The sequence below is a fragment of the Strigops habroptila genome, chromosome 11 (genome assembly GCF_004027225.2).
Source record: "Strigops habroptila isolate Jane chromosome 11, bStrHab1.2.pri, whole genome shotgun sequence".
NCBI classification, from domain to species: domain Eukaryota; kingdom Metazoa; phylum Chordata; class Aves; order Psittaciformes; family Psittacidae; genus Strigops; species Strigops habroptila.
In genome coordinates this window covers 26,822,617-26,842,867 of record NC_046360.1, presented here as the reverse complement: position 1 = coordinate 26,842,867, position 20,251 = coordinate 26,822,617, and the positions used below count along the sequence as shown (strand labels likewise).

Genomic DNA, 20,251 nt, shown 5'->3' with positions numbered 1-20,251 from the left:
TTTCTTGAATACTGACACAAGAGGGGAAACAAAAGGATGTTTGGTGAGAGTGCTAATTTTAATTTAGAAAATGCTGAAGTGATGCTGTGTTTTCCGAGACTTGTCATTTTGGGCAGTCTTGTTTCAGTCCTGTGTGTCAGGATTGCCTCAGTTACAAAAGAGAAAAGTTGTTCTGCCCTGTGATGCAGGCCTTAATGGTAAGGACATTCCAGATCTCAAATGCGGTAGGTAAATTAAGTGCCGAAAAGTGCTGAAGACCATCATAGGTGAGTAAATATTTTTTTCTTTTTCATTGTTCTCATTCAAAGAAGGAGCAAGAATATTTTGCCATTTTTTATCCCTGGAAGTAGTGCTACTGTTCAATCTATCATTCATCTGATCTACAACAGCCTGTGTCACCTTCCCATTCACAGTATTTTGGAGTGAGAGGCAGAAGTAAGAGGGGCACGAGGCTCATTAATCTTGATAGCTCTACCAGATTTTCTCATGTAAAATTACAGAATAGCTTGTTTTCATGTTTCTCTTTCTATTGCATAAGACAGTAGATAGACTGAAGAGATCCTTAAAATATTTGCAAGTCTTAAAATATGCTATATCAGTTTGTTTTATTTTTGTTGCTATGAGTTTATAAACCTGTTTTTTGAAATATCTGAGACTGTATATTTCTCTTAATCCTGATTGATTTTCCACATCTTCCTATCACCTTGGCTTTTTTATGTCTGGCAGAAGTGTTCCGTAAAGGCAGATGTCTGCTCCCTACACCCACAGGAGCCAGGCTCTGCTGTCCCTTTAAGACACTGGTATCTGAGTCTCCTTTAGTGCAGCTGACTCACCCTGGATTTACATTTCTGTATCTGAGGTCAGAATTTGGTTGATAACCAAGAAAATATCTTACGACTTTTTGCTACAGAACGTAAATAGTTTTCACATGAGGACAATATAATCATGAAATTTTCTTTCTCTTGCCTGATGTCAAGCAGCCTAGCACAGCTTTGCTTAGTACCCAATGCATGATTTAGTAACAATTTTGGCTGTATTTCACAGATAGCTACACAAGGATGAAATGAGCAGATGTCTAATTTTAAATGGCTTGGCCAGTATTCCATGAAAAACTGTTGCAGTGCTTTGTTTTCCCTGCAGTGAAGTTATGATTGCAAAATGCCCACCCACCTCCCATACAAGGTCATGGATGAGCACCCCCTGCCTCTCCCTCTTTATGAAGATCTTGTCAAGATCTGTCAGCCCCTTTTTGGCCTTCTGCATGCAAATTTCTTGTACAATATTTATAGTACATGTCCTCCTGCAATTTGAAATGCTTTGCCCTGAGTTTTGGGATCAGAAATTTGGCTAGCTGCATCCTTATTGAAATCCTGTATCACGACCCCCAGAGCCTGTTCAATAACAAAGATACAGCTAATGCAATTAGACTGTAAAACTGTTGACCACAGTAATATTAACATCTGAAACCAGGACTGTATTTTACTATGCTAGTGTTGAGGGTATGCTCATGTATTACAAGGCAGTTACATCATATGAGAACTACTTTGACTGTCTTTAGCTTTAATATGTTTCAAAAGCCAAAAGTGCTAATGGAAAAAAGGAGGAAATTACCATGGGGAAAAGGAGGTGTGTCATGTACCAGCTGGTTTTTGGTTGTTTCAGTTTTCAAATGGGTAACTTGTTTTTTGGGGTTGGTTGGTTGGTTTGTTTGTTTACTTTAGCAATAACTAGATCTCTAATGCATGTGTTCAAGCAATAGGAAATAGTGAGGATGATGCTGTGGCTTAAGCATCAAGGCAGAATGGCTGGGAGACACAGCTTCTGCTTGCATACCTTATGTTTCACTTTGAATTTTATACAGGTAATTAAATCTCCGTGCTCAGTTTTACCCCATGTACACCATAGATCCAATAACAGTACATCCCTTCTTGACACGCATGCCATTATTTGTTAGTCTCTGTAAAGTACTTTGAGGTTGCTCAATAGGAGGCCCTAGAGGAATGCAAGGACCTGGCTGACCAGCTCTGTTAACTGTCTGGCTTCTATGAATGCAACTTCTAATGCTTTGAGGTGCTTGACAAAAAAAGAAATGCATCTCTCCTGGAGGAACTGATGTGCCTGAAGGAGAAAGAAATGGATGACTCCTAGAGGAACTGCAGGTTCTCATGGGAAATTTGGTGATACTGCTTCTCTTTCTGTATACAGAGTAAACTCAGCAGGTCCCAGATTTATTATTATGTTTTCACATCCAAACCCCTGCAAGTATCCCTGAACTGTCAAAAAAAATAAAGAAAACAATCCCTGTGAAATTGTTGAATCTTACTTTTCCAAGGATTTGTCTTCTGCATATGTCAGCAGCACTCTCCATCATATTCCCTGTGACTCCTTCCCCATAGTTGTCTCCATAATCTCCCTGCTTCATCCCACACCCCTGTATCATTTGCCTTGCAAGTGACAGCCTGTCTTTGAATTACACCTATGCTAACTGGTTGGCTGGCTGGCCAGCCAAACCAAAAGGGTGAGAGAGATGCTCAGTGTTGGGTGGATCTTTCTGCTAACTATCCACTGAGTTTTACTTATTCTGCAGACACAGCCTTCAGAAATCTCTGCTGTAGCAAATATGCTTCAAACTGGCCAGGAAGTTCAGAAGTTATTAGGAAGGAAGTTGATACAGACAGATGGAGAGGGAGACAGAGCATACATATGTTCCATTTCCTTCAAATTTTTCTCTAGAGTGACAGCATAATTTAGAAATTCCCTACAATTATGCAGAATGAAAAGTAAAGCTACTCTTGCTGTTAAGAATTTTTGTTAAAAAAGTGATTTATGCAAAAGTGCTGCCCAGTAAATGGACTGTTACTGTATTTGGACAAGCAGGCATACAGGTATCACTGAAGTGAGTGACAGACTTGCATTTGACCGAAAAGGCAGAGTTTTTGCCTTTTCTTCCATCTCTACCCTGTTTCCTGTTTCATACTGACTAGCTATTGGGGGTCATTAAAGGGCTGAGCTTTAAAATTTTCAGTTTGAGTGGCTCAGTCCTGATTTGGATGTGTCAGAGCTGTGAGGAGGCTGCAGAGACCTGCCTGTGCTCCTGTGTATGGACACCTGCTGCTTTCTGTGAACGAGTAACAAGTGAGTTATTGGGGTACTGAGATCCTGCATGATGGACTAGAGTTCTTGGCTGAATACTGAGAAGGAAGCTCTCCATGGGAGACATGCTTATTGCCTCAGTTGTGTGGTGAAGCACCCACCTGAGAAGTGGTGTTGGTCTCACTCCAGCTCTCCACAACTTGCAACGTGGTGGTGGACGTGATGCCCTGTTACTTGCCATTAAAGAAAGATATCTTCCTAGAGCAAGCTAGTGCAAGGGGTTTTTTTTCAGTTTGATTGTCTAATTAATGCTGTATTTCTAGCTTATTAGTGTCCGCATAGGGTGCATCATGTTGTTTTAATTACATTGGCATCACCAGCTTGTCAAGTGCGCTCTTGCAGCTCAGGGTTATAGCTCATAAAGGTACCGCTGGGCGCTCAGGTTCAGATCCAATGCTGCAGCACATTTTCAGGATGGTTGAAAAAGGTGTATCCTTGACTGCGGATGGAAAACATGATGTTATAGATGGAAAACATGATGTCCCATCCATTATTACCCTGTAGAGATTTAAGTAGCTCTTGCTTAAAACATGTTTCACTTCCAAAACATCAGACAGGGTTAACTGTAAGCTGCAGATAAAATATATTTCTAATTAATTTGCTTGCAAACAGAAACAAATATATATTAAGGATGTCTAAACATACTGCGTGCAGAGATAAAAATATGTATTGTTTTATAGATGTGCCCTTGAATTGTAAATTGTTTAGTCACATGAGGCAGTGTACAGCTTGAAACATGACTGCTGGTTAAACGGAGCCTTTTGCATGCAGCATCGGGAGGGCTGGCTACTTAGCAGTTCCTTCAGCTTTTATTAATTTCCTCCAGCAATAAGTGATATATTGCTGCAATCCTCCTAAACAAGTGCTTAGAAGATTAATAGTATTGATAATTATCAATATGGTTCCAGAAACACACAGTTATGTAGATCTAACTCCCATTATAAATCCTGGCTCATGTTATACAGCGCAAAGGAAATTGCTGTGTACTTATTAATAACTCCCTCCTCCTTTGGGAAATAGCTATATTATGTTTTCTTCACTGTAGGTTCAGACCAGTATTTTAGAGGAGCACGAAAAATAGGGAAGAGAAGTGTCTTGCTTTAAAGCAAGTAACATTCCTGTACCTCAGAGTCTGGTCTTGGAGCAAGCAAGTGCATATAGCTTGAGGCCAGCTTTCACCCTTGAGAGGACAGGGAGCCATTGCCTGATGCAGGCAGGGGCTGTTGCACAGCAAGTCACTGGCAAAGAGAATGATGCAACTTCCATGCTGGAATACCCCATAAATATAAATATATGAAGTATGTTTGTAATCGTCTGTCCAATTTATGTAGATCCTACAGACTACAACACCTGCTGAAACTGTTTGGTCTCAGACTAATCTATTTACCTGCCATAAACATCTCTCTTACAGAGTTTGGAGATAAATGTTATGAATAGCAAGTTAATGAAAAGAATAATTAAATATCTTACCTTCTGGCAAGAGATCTATAGGTACCTGACTTTTGGGAGGAAATATTCAGAATGGCAATTAGATCCAAACAACTACTCAGTGAAGTTTTATGCTTAGGAATATCCTGCCAACAGACAATATTTTACTCAAATAATGTGTTCAAATTTATTGCTATTCATTGGTTTTGGTTTTGTTGTTGGGTTTTGGCTTTGTTTTTGGTTTTTTGTTTTTTTTTTTAAGTAGAGCACGTTCAGAGCAGATGGATTTTTTTTTCAGAATATTTTGCAGCAAAAGAAGAATCTTTCTGAAGCAGATACAAATTTAATATAAATTTGCCAGGGATTTCCCCAGTTTCTGGCGGAAGGAGAGCAAAAGGGCATGTACCTGACCAACTATAAGTTTTTGCTTCAAATAACAAGGGATGAGAGAATTTCACCAGAATCACCATAGGGTTGTTCAGATGCTTTTAAAATAATGTATTTTGTTGTATTTATCGGAAATGTAAAAATGGATATTTGACATCTCCCAAGTTAGAAAATTTAATCTTAAATGATTTCACCTTAGTGCAGTTGCGTGTAACTGTAAGTACAATTATTGATAGCGTTATCATTTCTAGCTCCCTTATGCATGTCATATATAATCACAACCCTCCTATTTGCAAGTATATATAAAAAGGTGTGTGATTACATGCCTTTACATGTGGATAGATGGATGGATGTATATCTACGCACAGACCTTTGCAATATATAATCATTGGCTTGCAACATCTGAGTAAGCTCAAGATCATGGCTCAAAGATTACGTCAAGATAGATAAAAATTGGTATCCATTTCCCTTCTCATTTCAGTTATTGTCACATAAATTGGCCCTTGTAGTGTCATTTCCTATTCCTGTTACAGACTTAATGAGTAGCTGGAACAAAGGTAATACATCTCTCTTACAACCTGGAGCCTGGAATCTTGTGAGCTGATGGGTTGACAGGAGGAATGCATTATTCAGGTGTTAGTCTCATTAAACAAATTCAGCAGATGAGGTCAGGGTATTAGTTAAAATGAAGATTTTAAGTATTAAGCATGATTAGCACGTTTTATTTTCATATGTCAGTGCAGAACCTTGAGCTTTCAGCTGCTGCAGCCACTTGTTGAAAATTAGCACCATTTACATTTTTAATGAAATTGGCTAAACCCTTAGATTTCATTAGCTGTATGTTACAACATATTGGCTTACATGGAGATGTAGCTGTATCCAGAAGTAACTGGGTTTCTGATAGCTGCAAAAATATGAGTTATTTTAGCTGCTATGCAGTGGAATTCCTTATCTTCTCAAGGCACTCTGGAAATGTTATTATCCCCAAAATAACTAGTTTTATGATACATAAAAAAGATCTGGGCTGCTTCTTCAGGCGTTTACACCCCACTGAGATGAATTAAACCTCCCCTGTGGCACTCTTACCGACACTGCATCTTCTGCTTCCCTGACCCTGGTCCTGTTCCTCCATCTCTTTTCAGTTCCGCATCAGACACACAGCAACAGTTGCACTCGTGGGCCTGCGGGTGCCTGGTGTTATGGGACTTATTTCACAGCATAAATGCTGTTGAATGCAAAATCCTTCCAGAAAGGTCTACAGGCTGTTTGCAAAGCTAACTGCCATAGCTGGCCATTTCTGAGCTCAGCCTCCATTACACTGACAGCCAAATTGTGTGCAGTCCAGTTAGAAATGTAAAGGTGAATAATTGCATCAGGGTGTTACTAAAATACATCCCAATTATACGTTTTGGCTAGTGAGTTACTATGCCCAACATGTCAATAACTATAATGTATATCGTAATAATAGACATTGTTTATTTTGTTCTGTCATTAGATGCCGTAATCTTTCATTGCTCATGTCAGCCATGACTGGCATGAACACCTTTAATTGTCTTAACTTACAGAATTAACTTTCAGCCAACTGTAAGGGAATTTTTCAAACCACTGGCCCGCTGAATGACCATATGCTAATTCCTTAGTCCTCCATCAGGTCTCTAAAATGTATGCTAACAGGCAGCAGGACTGAAATCATGCAGGTCCTGCTCACAAGCTGTGATTACAGCCTGGCTTGGTAAGTACTCTTGGAATAAACCCATTTTTTTGGTTTGTAGTGCCACAGATGGTTTTGATGCATTAGGTTTAGAAACGGCTGCTGTAAATAATTTTTGTTCAGATAAGAGCACAACCTCAGAATACATGATAGTAACCATGTGAATCAAGCAGCACTTCTATACAACAGAGTTAAACAACTCCTCACAAATCATCGATAAATGCAGATAATCCTGTTAGTACTTATGCTTTCTTTGAAAAAAGTGTTAGGTAGTGCATGTTGTAATCCAGAGAATCTCAGTGTGTCTCCAAGTGTCCTTCAATACACTCATGCCAAACATCTAGCATGTAATGCCAAATTAAACCAGAAAATCTTGATATCAGCATGATGCTGTCTGCATTAACATCAGCATAGATGCAATAGAAAGTTGAAAGGTATGTAACATGGGCACATAGTTGGAATGTGTGCTGTGGCAGCTGGTACGCGGGTAGAAGTCCTGTGCAACTGTTCTGCAGCAAGGTCTTGTATGAAGTGAACCAGAAATCCTGCCAGGCTGGCAATTTTGCTAAAGCATTAGGAGGCTTTGCTAAAGTCGAGTGTGAATAGCAGTGACAAAACCATCCAGAAGAGCAAGTACCCATGGCCCTCAGCCACCACTCTGCAGAACTAGAAAATAACCCACAAAGAGAAGACGCAGAGCAGTGCGGGCCCCTTTCTTCTGTGTTATTTGCCACACTTAAAAATCATGAAAATTGTGGGGTTTTTTAGAAAAGAAAGGTTATTCAGTGGGTTGAACTTTCTATATAGGTTTTTCGCTATATAAAAGTAGGAAGGCAATAGTTAAATCTTACACCTCTCTTTGAAAACTAGCTCAGACTTGGACTTAAAGACATGAAATGTCATTTCCTCTTTGTTATTGACCCATTTTGCCAAGGCAGTAATGTATACTGCTTGAGCTGTACTACCTTAGGCAAAGCAAAGTGAATTAAGCTTTATCAGCTTTTGGCAGCTCTGAGCATCGGTATAATTTTCCTCGAGGTCTGAGAATGTCACAAGGTAAAATGTTTGTAGGGATATAAATGCTAAGAGAAACCACGCTGAGAGAATATCTAAGATCTATTACACACCTTTTCAAAGATAGGAAAAAACCAGAAACGTAAGGAGCTCATAAAAGCTATAAAGGGAAAAAAATTACGTAGTAGAAGACTTGGTGACTTAAGAATTTGCTTCATCTTGTGTTGTTCTCTTAAATGTCCATGAGCCCATAGGCAGTCAGACTTATGCTCTGAGAGTATCATAAGAAATAGAAGACCAAGAAATAAATCACTATGTTTTTAAAATAGGTGATATTTTTGCTGCTGCACATCACTTGGTAAATCCTTTTTTGCAAGACTAATGTATTTTTGTCAGCAAATATATTCAAGAGCAAATACTTGGTGGATATTTTACGCATTTTTAACAGGTTTGGCTGGTTTGGGCAGGAGTAATGTCCATTTGTGTGTTATTGAGGGCAAAATACTCTTTTTTCCTTTTTTTTTTTTTTTAATACCTGAAATCAGAAATATGCTTTTCAATGACAGATGTTCTTTGTTGTGTTTGTAGACGTTCACCCAGCTACGCAGAGAAAAACTCTGCATATGTGCAGCAAAGATGTTCTGCTTGCCAAGCAGCTACTCTTCCACTGCTCTGAGGGTAGAAAGCAGGATACACCAAGGCTGTGCATGGAAAATAATGAGAATCTAAGAAGTATTGGCAAAATAGTGATTGAATTTCTGCTCTAGATCAAACGCATTTGAGTTTTGTTTTTTCCTTTGCAACGTAAGTGTAACCTTTTGTCCTGGAGGCAGTGGACGGCAGCATGGAGGTTCATATCTAACAAGCCCAGCGGGGCAGCCACCAAGACCCTTGTCATGTTTCTCTCTGATGTCTCCTTATCCACTTCATATTTCCTCTTGCAGTTTGTCTGGAGTGGTAGAAGGTGTTGTTTAATACCCCTGTCTCTGTGAGTTGTGAGTGCCTGAAATTCCCCTTCCAGAGGTTAGGATGCAGCTGGGGGCTGGTGGGGACCTGTGGGGACATACCACAGGCAGAGCACATGCTCTGCACTGTGAGGCATGCTGAGGGCTGGTTGTTAAGCTCTTCTAGCAAAATCTTCCAGAGAGTGCAAATCAACAGTGCATCCTGACACAAAGAGCAAAAAAGGTTTTATTACTGTGCTTGGATGCAGAGGACAAATGAAATACACTCTGGTTTCTGTTAAGACGTTCATGTTTAGAGAGTTGAGGCATGCTTTCCATGTGCAAAACCTGGAAGTCGGAGTAGCCAGCAGGATTACACGCTTTTGGACCTTACATGCCTGAGATTTTATTTCAGCAGATCCTCAGCAGGTATGGGCTTGTATCCTCCAGTCACACCAGTAGTCCAGTGACTATTCACAGCTGCCAAAGGCTTGCTTGTTTGTCTCCATTTTTGTTTATCAAATTTGCATGTAAATGTTTTTCATGTGAACAGTCCTTAGAGTTTCCAACATTTAAGCAAAGCATAAAGGTTCGTGACACAGAACATGTATTGAGTGGGTCAAAAATAATCAGTTTTTAAATGTTCCTGAATACTGATTTCTAGAAAACTGACGTGGATTGCAGCAAGGCTATAATATTGGATATATAGCATGGATTTTAATGTATCTCAAGCTAATCATTCACTTGATAGGCAATAATGGCCCCAAATAAACAGCTGCAAAGAGTCTTTACCCTGCTCTTAAAACTTGAGGGAAAGCCTTTTATTTGCTTTGTTTCCCTTTTTTATTTGTTTCTTCTTCCACTAATCTGAAAATGTACATTTTATATGAAAATGCTGTGTTAAATGATTCCCATGAAACAACCTTGTTTACTTGTTAATTGCACCATTGATGGGGTGAAGGGTGTTTTTTTGACCATTAAAAGCAGCATCTGAGCATCTGGCTCCCAGTGGTAGCTACAATTAGATATTTTATTCCATTCTTGCAATGTCTGTCCTTTAGGCTGGCTGTTGAAGGGTAGGACAGACTTGAACCTTCCTTTGCAAAAATAGATCTTGAGTCCCTTTTCCTCTAAAAAATAAATTGGAAAAGGTGGTACAGGCTTTTCCCCTTGATCACTGTTACATGAGGTTTGAGTTCATTCAGGACATGGGAGTTTTACATGTGATCCTCCCTCATCTGGGAGTAAATCCATCTCCCCGCTGCCAGATATTCCCTGTGAGAGGAGAGTGCACCAGGATGCTCTCCACAATTTTCCTGAATGCGTTACCCTGTTCGTGGGAAGGAGTGGGGAGGAAAATTCGCTGCACTGGGAGGAAGATGCACAACTGGGAGTGTGTCTTATGGTTAAATATTTAAGGTGCTCATCTGGAGAGAATAAGATATCAGTTCCAATCCTTTTTTAACCTTTCAAAGAGATGGAAAGGGATAGTGTGAGGAAGGCAAAGTGTTGTGTTATTATTGCTTTAGTATGCAAAAATATGATGAGGCACAAATTTCCTCAGGTTTGCAAGTTTAACTTAAAAAAAAAAAAAGGGGGGGCTCTAATCTTTTTGCAGAATTTTAGTAGAATTTCAACTAGACCAGTATCATCATCATTTCAGGCAGGGTGTGATTGGAGGGCTAGTATTAGTTGAGAGATTAAATCCATGTAATGATCTTCAATTTCAACCTATGCTGTGGGGGAGCTCCATTTTGTCTCTACCTGCTGCAGTGTGCAGTTCTGCACAGACCAAACCAGTGTCCTGTGCAGCTTTGGGAGCAGAAGCAGCTGCCAGCATCAGCCCTTGGCCACCTGCCCCTGCAGCAACCCCCTGCCAGGACCGCATCACCCTCCTGTTCCTCTGCTGCTCAGTCTCAGGGAGATGTGGCTGCGGTGATGGGAGACTGGCCCCAAGTGCGGGATAATTAAAGTCCTGTCAGCCAACCCTAATTTTCTGTGTACCATCTACAGTTCTTTTAGAGACCAATTGACTGAGTATGACCCGAGCAAGATAATTTAATAGTATTAATAACGCTGCAGCAATTCTAATTAGGGCCTAAATGAGTTAGGTACTGAGTTTCACTCAGAATTTTGTATTTCTTTCATCTTGCTTCCCCGGCCTGCATGTCATTATGCCATGCACGCCAGACATGATGAGGAAATTACTGTACCATTGATGCTGATTCTTCAAAAAGGAAAAACCAGGACCAAATAATTTTACTAGAAAATACTGGTCTTTGAATCAGCTTGGGAATTAGGAGGATAAATAAACTAAAGCATTTTGAGTTGGCAGGCACTTCAAGATAAATGCTGTCCAAATTACACACATGCCATTTGGTACATCTCTAGTTATTACCCTTTCTGTTTTGAAGGAATTATATCTGATTTGGTAGAAGTATTCCTTTTTCCCAATCCTAAATAACAGGAAAAAAAAAACCCACCCAACATTATTAGCTCATAAGAAGAGATAAACAAACATAAGGGACTAATCATTTTCTCAAAGTTTGGGTAAGGTCAACTCATGGCTGTGCCATGAGAAATAACTTGAAAAAGGATGATTTACTGAGTTCAGCCACTGGGACTGGATTCATAGCGATAAGTGTGACAGTCCCAGAGTATCCCTTCGCAGAAGTTTAAATGAGTCTCAGCATTTTGTGGTGTTTCACTGTTTTCTAGCATTATGGATTGAGGTTTCTGGGAGCTTGACTCGCAGAGGGGACAGCAAGCTGGGATGTAAGCCTACGGCACAGTCCTCCTTGTGTCTTTTCCGGAGATGCAGATGCTGAGTGCTGGGCAGATGCTGCATCTAGCCCAAAGGGGCATTCTTTGGATGAAGTGTCACATGAGAAGGGAATGTCAGGAGTTTTCTCAACCTTGAGAATGAAGGGTTTTAGGTTCTCCTGAGTGAAGCACATAAATATCTTGCCTTCTGCACAACATGGCAAAGTGCATTCTGGTTTTGTTTGGGAATTCTCATTTGGCCTATTAGTTAAATGGTATATTTAAACTAATATAAATATAATATGAAGGAGGGTGATCCCCTTCTAGAATATTTAGATCTGTAGCTAGAATCAAAGAAAGAGTTTCTGACTTAGCAGGTTTGTTTGTAAAGATGAACCGAGACAGTATGTGGAAAGGTGTTTCTGCATAGCTCTTGAGTGCTGTGCATCCTTTGTGCTGCTGAGGCACAGTGCTTATCACCTTACTTGTATAATCAGCTTTCAGGCACTGCTGTGGGTGAAGGCTATTGTATTGCTCATTAGTAAAAAGTGTCGGATGCTTTCAGTTCTGTCAGTCACCGCCAATCTTAAATCATTGATCTTTCCTCTCCACAGATATCTGAGAAGAATATTTATTGAAACATTTGCAAAAAATGTAAAAAGTACCTGTTTCTGAGATTCAATCTAGAAAAAATTACTTTCTCTGAGTAATGCAAAAGTGCTGGTCTGAATAGAGGATGGCCGCAGACCTTCAAGACAAGGAGCTGCCTTTTGTTACAGCCATTAAAATCCATCTTTATCAGGCCAAGCCAGAGGACTTTGAAGAACCGCACTTGCCATGTACTGAGCAGCAGAGTTCCTTTGGTGATTCTCACAGAGCATTGTGGTGAGCAGGGTTCTGGCTGAGGGGGCTGCCAGAAGTACAGGAATTGGGTCAGGAAAATGCTGGAGCTTCGTGGGAGTGGGGTAAGTCACCTAATAAATGATTTTGCAGGACTTCTGGCACTGGCAGACTTCAGCATTGGCAGGTTCATTGTCTGTGGTCTATGCACTATGAACCAGTAGCTGGACTAAAAAGAGGTTATTATTTTTCATAATCTCTGCTCCACATCAGTTAGAACTTCCCCCCTCAAAAAGTGTTAACAGCGTTAGCCATTTTTAGGGTAAATTCTCTCTCATAGCTGTGCCTCTTAGGTAACCTGCTGGTGATTTCAAGGTGATTTATAGTATAATTAAAGACCAATTCATCATTCCTCACTGAAGGAAAGCTCTGGTTGAAATCAGTGAGAATGTCACTTGATTAAGGCATTCTAGGCTGGTCCCATGGTGAGCTGGCATTTTCCCTGTAGGAAGCTGAAACTTGATGTGTAAATATCCCCTTAATTCCATGAAATACGGTTTCCTTCCATCCCCCAACAATGGATGCCTGTAGACCACCCTTCAAAAAAACCCAAAAATCAGACAATTTATGCTACACAGGTTTGCCCTGTGCTGGGTTGTAACAGGAATTGAAGGAAAGCACTTGGAGACCAAACTTCCCCCTAAAAATATCTGTTGTTGGTTGAGGGGAAAAAAATGGGTGCAGCAGAATGAACAGCGATAGACAATAAGGACTGGTTTTATTAATTTTCAGATGAATACATGATACTGTGAAATGAAGCCCAGCGTGTGAGAATGGCAGTGTTGCTCCCCATGTGGGAGATGTTATTTTCTGCATGTGAAATATTAGAAGCACCACAAGCATAGCCTATTCTGTGCAATGTGGAGAAGGAGTGTTAGTGTGGATTCTCTGTTGACCAATTTGACAGTGAGATATGAGGCAGTGAGAGGGAAGGAAATGGGGGGCACAACACAAAGGGCAGCAGCAGAAGCCCCCCAAACACTCTGCAGTTTGCTCTTTGGCTTGGGGCTGATTACAGCTGCTCTCGTTCTAAGCCACTTACTTAAGGATGAAAAATCGTCTCAGATTACCTCTGCTTTCAGCAGATAGATTTGCTCCAACCTACCAATTTAAATAGATAAGAATTGTCTATTATAAATGCATGTTTGGAAGAACATGCTCTTTTTGTAATTAAAAAAAAACTACACAGGGTATGCAGGATGAATACTGAAGACGCGTGGTCCATGCCCTTCCATTAGTGAGAAGACAACATGAAGTCAGATATAAAAGCATTAAAATAATTAATTTTCAGTTTTATTGTGTGTCAACAGAAATGTATGATAATAAGCATTTTTGCAAAAATTGTAGATCAAGCATTTTTCTCTAGGGTTTGTGCTAAAAATGTCCTTGCTTTAATGTAGAACAAATAGCCTTTGGATCTCATTAAAGATGTCATTATAAGTGCTCAGTGTAAGTTGCTTCTGGTGTCCTTAAAGCAGGTAAGACTGGTAGAAAATGATGACAAATATTAAATGAAAGAGAAAGTAAGATTAGGAAAGGGAAAAATAAATGAGGTTTATACGAGGGTTAAGAACTGCTTATTATGAGATCGCCAAAAAGGAGTTACAGTGTAGGAAAAAAAGTGATGGTTTTAGTTGAAGTTTAAATCATAATTAATGTAATGTGTTAAATAAAATATGACACAGCTGCTATGCAGATGTTTATACCTGTACCTGAATACCAGCTGTCCTTTACTCTAGGGAGCAAGAACCAGTGCCAGGGGAATTTTTACTGATGATAGGTAACAGACAGGTGAACATTTGGTGTGAGAAGAGCAGAATGGGAGAAAGCCTCTCCTGATGCACCTGCAAGGCTTGAAGGTGCTAAAATGAAGTTAGAGTTTTCTTACTAGACAAAAATGCAGACAGATGACTGACCTCCGGTATTGCAGGGTAAGCCTCTGCCCTTACACGGTGAAACACAGTTATGCCAGCCCAGACAGTAGTAGGGATGGATGCAGCCCCAGCGCAGGTCTAAGGCATTCCCACATGTCCCAGCCCTGCACAGGGTGCCAGGCTGCTTCCCTATGGAGCAGCCCTGTCCTCCTCACACAGGAGTAAATGGGGGATCCAGTCCAGCGCCTTCCAACAGCTTTAAGGAAAGTTATTTTCAGCACATGTTCATACAGCAGCTTGCACTGTGGGATCCCTGCCCACGCCAGGGCTTCCCAGGAGCTGTCATAGCGTTAATGAGAGGAAGAAATTGGAGCTGTGCATAACCTGGGTGAGACTGATCCTGGGGGCATTTTGCTCATTAATAGGTATCTGAATCAGCAGGTGTGAAGATGTGGGTCTGACATTGTGGGGATGTTGTCATGATTTCTTGATGTTTCTGTTTTGTGCTGACAACGAAGAATTGCAAGTTTTTAGCTGGGAGACTTTGAGAGGTGAAGAGTTTCCATCACCTTCAATTAGAAAGATGTGATTTGCTTGTCCTATGTGTGTTTATGCCCAGGACACTGTCTGTTCCCGCAGCAGTTGCTGTTAAGTTAGGACAGAAACACAAAGGGCAGCAGTAGGAGAAACAAGAACAAAAAGTACATAAGGAAATTTGACTTCTGTTTATAAGGAAGAAAGATTGGAGGGATTTAAGATAATTAATGCAGCAGAGCAGGAAAACTTAGGAGATTTTGCTTTTCCTCTAAAGTCGCTTTCTTTTGAAGTGTCCCAAGATACCTAAAAACACTCACTTGCTCACACAAACCACATTGTCCCTGGCGACAGGAGCAAGCAGCGCCTGGCTGATGCTCCATCTTGCTGGTGAAGTGTTCCTGTGGAACAGCACTGAAAATAGGGAGAAAAACCAGCTGTCACAAGGCAGGGGTGAGCTGCAGAGCTTCAGGACCAGATTCTGGGTGCTCTGTGGAGAGCAGGGGTGCCCGGGCTCTGCTGGGGCCACAGCACCCCCCATCCCAGTAGAGATGCTTTGAGAGCAGCTGGGGGTCAGGTTCAGACCCGCTCTCTCTGGGGTTTGGGGGCGGCTGGTTAATGTGCCCTACTTCTGCCCTGCACAGATTTTAAAAGCTGCTTTGAAGTAGCTGGATTTTGACTTTGATTTTAAAACCACAAAATGGGTAGAAATGAAGAAGCAGGAGTGAGCTCAGTTTTTACCTCATTCCAGGGTGCTGGAGTGGAACTGAGCTCAAACCTGTGCTGCGACCACCCAGATGAAGAGGACGACTCCCGAGCCAGGGGTGTGAGGGCAGGCAGAGCTGGCTCCTGTGGAGGGGCTGGCGTGGGACCACGGCTTTTGTCCCTACGGGAAGGGATGCAGTGGTTACCCGAAGTGGGTATGCTGCCACTATGAAAATCATCATTCTGTTTAAATAGAGTTTTTGTAGTTTCTGGGGATTTTTTTGCACTATCCTGAAAATGCATGAAACCTGCACTGCTCAGAATGCAGTGATACGTTTGTCACAAGCGGAAACTATTGGGATCTTTTGCCTCCCTCACCTTGCAGGCTCTGCGCTCATCTTAAGGCTTTTCTGTCAATTCCGTGCAGGCAGTGAAATTGAAATAAGTTACAGTATGAGGTGAAACACCTTCTTTGCATTGTCAGGGCAAGCCATTGGAGTAGCTTCATATCTTTCTCTGTAGTTTGGCTGATCATTGCTGTTATCAGTTGAAGGGATTTTAGTTGGTATTTTGCAGAAGGCTCTGTTGAGTATGTGTTATTGACATATTCTTAGCTTAAAACCATTATCATGTTAAAGCCCTGGATTTAGAAACTAATTACAAAACATTAATAGCTAAGCCCTAAGAGCTAAGTCATGCAAATATTGCTATCTGTAAAGTTGAACATACAAAAATTGTTTGAACTGCTGACTTAGTAACTGGAGTCTAAAAGCAATCTGTAAGATGGCAATAAATCTGAGCACAATCCTCCACAATTGTTTTCTAATGTGTCCATGAAATTAATGGTACAGTTGTTATGAAAGTCGTATCAGGGAACGTGGCCATTTTTTTCCCCAAGTAGGTTAATTATCACTAATGTAATTATTTTTGTACTGATTTTTATTTTAATCAAACATTGCACAGAACAATTTAGTTCAGAACAAATAGCTCATTATGGAAATGTTTGTGGTGGTGAGAAAAAAAGTGGCAATGTTTAAATTATACTCATATACTGAGTTACTTTATTCATTAGAATGAACAATTATGATAGGCCTTATGAGACAGACTAAGCATTTCTTGTTAATGTTTGTTCCGTAGTGAACATAATGAGAATTTATATTGGAAATAGATCCCATCCCTCTGGCTCAAGGCGTTTATGAACTGGGCAATACGTAGGAGTTGGGAGAGCTTGGGGAAAATAAGAATTAGAGTTAACCCCTAACTAAGACAAATGCTGCATTACCCTGTGGTTGTGGGGAAGGCACTGGATCTGGGAGGGAGCTTTTTCTTTTCTTTTTTGGTTTCTTTGTTTGTTCAGTTTTGAATTTTCCCTCTGTACTGTAGTGGTAGGGCAAAGCATAGTGTACCAGTTTTACATCGTGGCTCTGATGGATCCAAGTACCATAAAGCGGAGCCACTGGTGGATCCAAGTGCCATAAAGCGAAGCCAACTTTGAAGTTTATCCTTAGCGGTCTTATCCTCTGTGTGCTATTTCTATATGTGACTGAAATGGAAAGTTCTACATAAAAGCAACTTTTGTATTAATTGATCTGTCTCATGATTTAGAAAATTGTTTATTTACTGCTTTCTAGATTATGATGAGCATTTTCATAATCACTTTTTGATTATGGGTAAAGAGTTTATTATATTTGCTTATAGAAATGTAGGATTTATAAATATACAGGACTCTTCCTCCATGGCTTTCAGAGATTTTTATAGGTATTTGTTACAAACACAATTGACAGTACCTCCAGCTTATAGGCGGCAAAATGAAAGAAAAAGCATACGTGAAGTGCCTTGCCCAAGTTGATCAAACTGGTCTGGGGGCAGGGTCAGCAAAAGAGCATGGCCCTCCTGAGTGCTTGATCTGCCCTTTCTGTAATTAATATTTTAATCTGTGTTTTTAGTAGATGTGGTTTAGTTATGAATCTTGGAGGGCAAGGCTGGTCGTGCATTGAAACAATGGGTTTGGAAATCACCATTCTCAAAACCATTTTTACTTCTGTTACATCTGTCCTTTAAAAACAGGAGGTAACGTGCAAGAAGTTTAGACTTGTCATGGCAGTCTGTGGCTCTGTTTCTTGTGGTTTATATCTCCGAACACTGCTCAGATGTTTCTACTGCTGCTTTGCCATTAGTGAGAGCTTGGGTAGGGCATGGCAGTGGGCTGCACCATGGCCACCTCCCATGGACACATTTAAGAAGAAACAACCAAACATCTGCTGCAGTTCGTGCCCGTGAACAAAATGCTCTGCTATTTTGGTTTTGTTGAAAGTCCTCTTACAGTAGTAGTGGAGACAAGTTATCCTTGCTGATTATCAGAGTTTTATGATTCTGATCTTGAAACTCTGAACTCAGCAAGATCTTTAAGTAAGCAGTTTCCAGTTCATAGTGACTAAAAAAAGTCATTGAGTATGAGGAGGTTTAGATTTAAGTAAATGAAAGAAGTGGCTGAATGTAACAATTACTTGCCACAATAGAAGTCTTTGTTAGATCCAGGTTCTCAAAAGCTAAGTTATTTCAAGGAAACTGCAGTAAAAGATGGAAGAAGGAGGGAGGGGAAAACAGGGACAGGAAAAAAGTATATCAGGCACAATTATTCGATCCTAAAGCAGCCATATACACAGATTAAAATTTTATTGGTTTTGTTTGCATTCTGAAAGGAGTGATGAAACATTTCTTTTAAAGGCCATTTTTTTTTCAAGAATATTATTTTCTGAGTGGAGAAAGTGTCTCTAGTTTGACTCAGATTCTCATCTTCCAGCGCCAGGCTCTGGTGCCAGGTGCATTATCAGAAAGGCAGTTTTCATCATTAATTTTCTCGCCAGAAGCAGCAGAACGCTGCAAATCTTTCTGAAGGCAGTGATGCAGAGTTGGCTTGGCGTCATCCAGGAGACAAGAAAAAGGACTTTCCATAATTCTGCCTGATCTTCTATTTATCTCTTTACACATAGTATCTGTGCAGAGTGAAGTACCTTTAGGCTGTCCCAACTACCCAGCAATGTCTTAGCATGCATTTGAGAGTATGGAAATTCATCCTTTTGTAGTCATAGGGGGGGGTGGGGATATGATAACATTAATAATTCTGTGGTTCTGTGAGATACTAGCCTGCAGAAAATTGATGACAGTCCTTTCATCACTGCAGAATGGGTTGAAATCCACAGTTAGGATGCCTTTCTCATTTCATTTCAATGCGTGCTGTAAAAAGGGCATCAAGTAACTTCTGTGTTTAATAGTTATGATAGAAAATAGAGGCTCTGGACTGGACTGATGTTTCTCACTTTCTAGCTGTGCAAACCCAGGTAAGTTAGAGTTACCCTGTCTCAGTCTATCTTTTAAAAGGCCGAGATACAAATCAGCAATGAAGAGTAAAAGAGGCAGCAAACTGTCAGTCAGTGGGTTTCTTAAGCAATTGTCATGAAATTTTCACCCCTGTTTTATGGGTCAGAAGTCTTGGCCTTCATCCTCTTTACTCACTACATCTTTGGTTTTCTTTCTGGCTAACATCATTTGTTGTGCCTCTGCAGTAAGTTACACGGACATGTGCCAGCCTACTCCAGCTCTCTTGCAAGGCATGCACACAATTCAACTCCAGGTTTGTAAAGGGCTTGCTAGCCTTTAGTCGGAGCAGTGACAGAGTCAGGCATAGAAATGGATTTCCTGGCTTCTTTTGCACACTCTTCCAGTAAGACCAAAGTACCATTTACCACTGCAATTAAGCAAGTCTTTTTATTCTCCTTTATCATCAGTATTCCTTCAGCTTCTGTAAGTTGCATAGCTGCAGCTCTGCACAGTATGAAAGAAGAGTTCATGGATATTTTAATTTTTTTTCAGAATAAGTTGGGAATATTAAAGATTAATGAAGTTTCTCAAGCAGTGGCAGATCTCTAGAATATCTGTTATTGAGGGACTATTTTTATAACACTCACAGCAGAGACTCTTGGTAGTATAGTATTTGAGCAGCGTGTGATGATACAGGATCTATTTTGAATTAAATTAGGAAAGTGCAACTTAATCCTTCAATTTCAGACTTGCACACCCCAGTCTTCCTGTATACATTAATAATCAAGGCGGCTGATTCAAGAAACTCGTCTTAGAATTTTTTACTTGTAGGGAAAATAGCAGAGCTTGTAAACATTTAAGTAACCTAAAAAAAAAATAGCTGAAATTGTTTTTAATGACACTTATTTACATCTATCCCAGGAGATCAGGTTTTCTATTTGGAAAAGCCACACACACACCAGTCACACAAACACCAGCTATTGGAGCCACTGATATTTTCCAGGGGGCTCCAATGCTAAACCTCGCTGCTTCTTGGAAACTGGCGACTGGCTTTAGTCTGGAATATTTTGAAATTTTTTGTGAGTCTTATATTCTGCACTACTTGAGAGCTTTTGTGCACATACTTTGGAGTTCAGGATTCTTGAGACTGCAGAACAAGTGAGACTTGCCATTTATTTAGTATAATAGTTTATAATTTACATTCCCAGAAGCATGTATGGCATTTCAAAAGCAGAATGTAACTTTGAAATGAAATATTATCTAATTATTGCATTTTTAATTGATGACTATTTTAATTGTCCTTCATATTTCTTACATGGCTTGTATTGCAGATCTTGCCATATTCTCACTGATTCCATACCCTATATAAGACATATTTCCAACTAATTTAAAATATTAACCTGATCAGTAGTAGTTCCAAGAAAGGAGATGTATTATTCTGTTCTCGGAAAGAAACCTCAAGCTCTAGATGCACAGAAAACAGTTTTGTGAATGCAACTGCTGCCTTCCCTCAAGCC

The 20,251-nt window shown here is 40.3% G+C and overlaps 1 protein-coding gene across 4 annotated transcripts in view; it reads left to right on the top strand.

Moving 5' to 3' along the window:
* Window positions 1–20,251, top strand: part of GRM7 (glutamate metabotropic receptor 7) — a 316,514-nt gene that overhangs the window by 206,747 nt on the left and 89,516 nt on the right. The window lies entirely within an intron of this gene.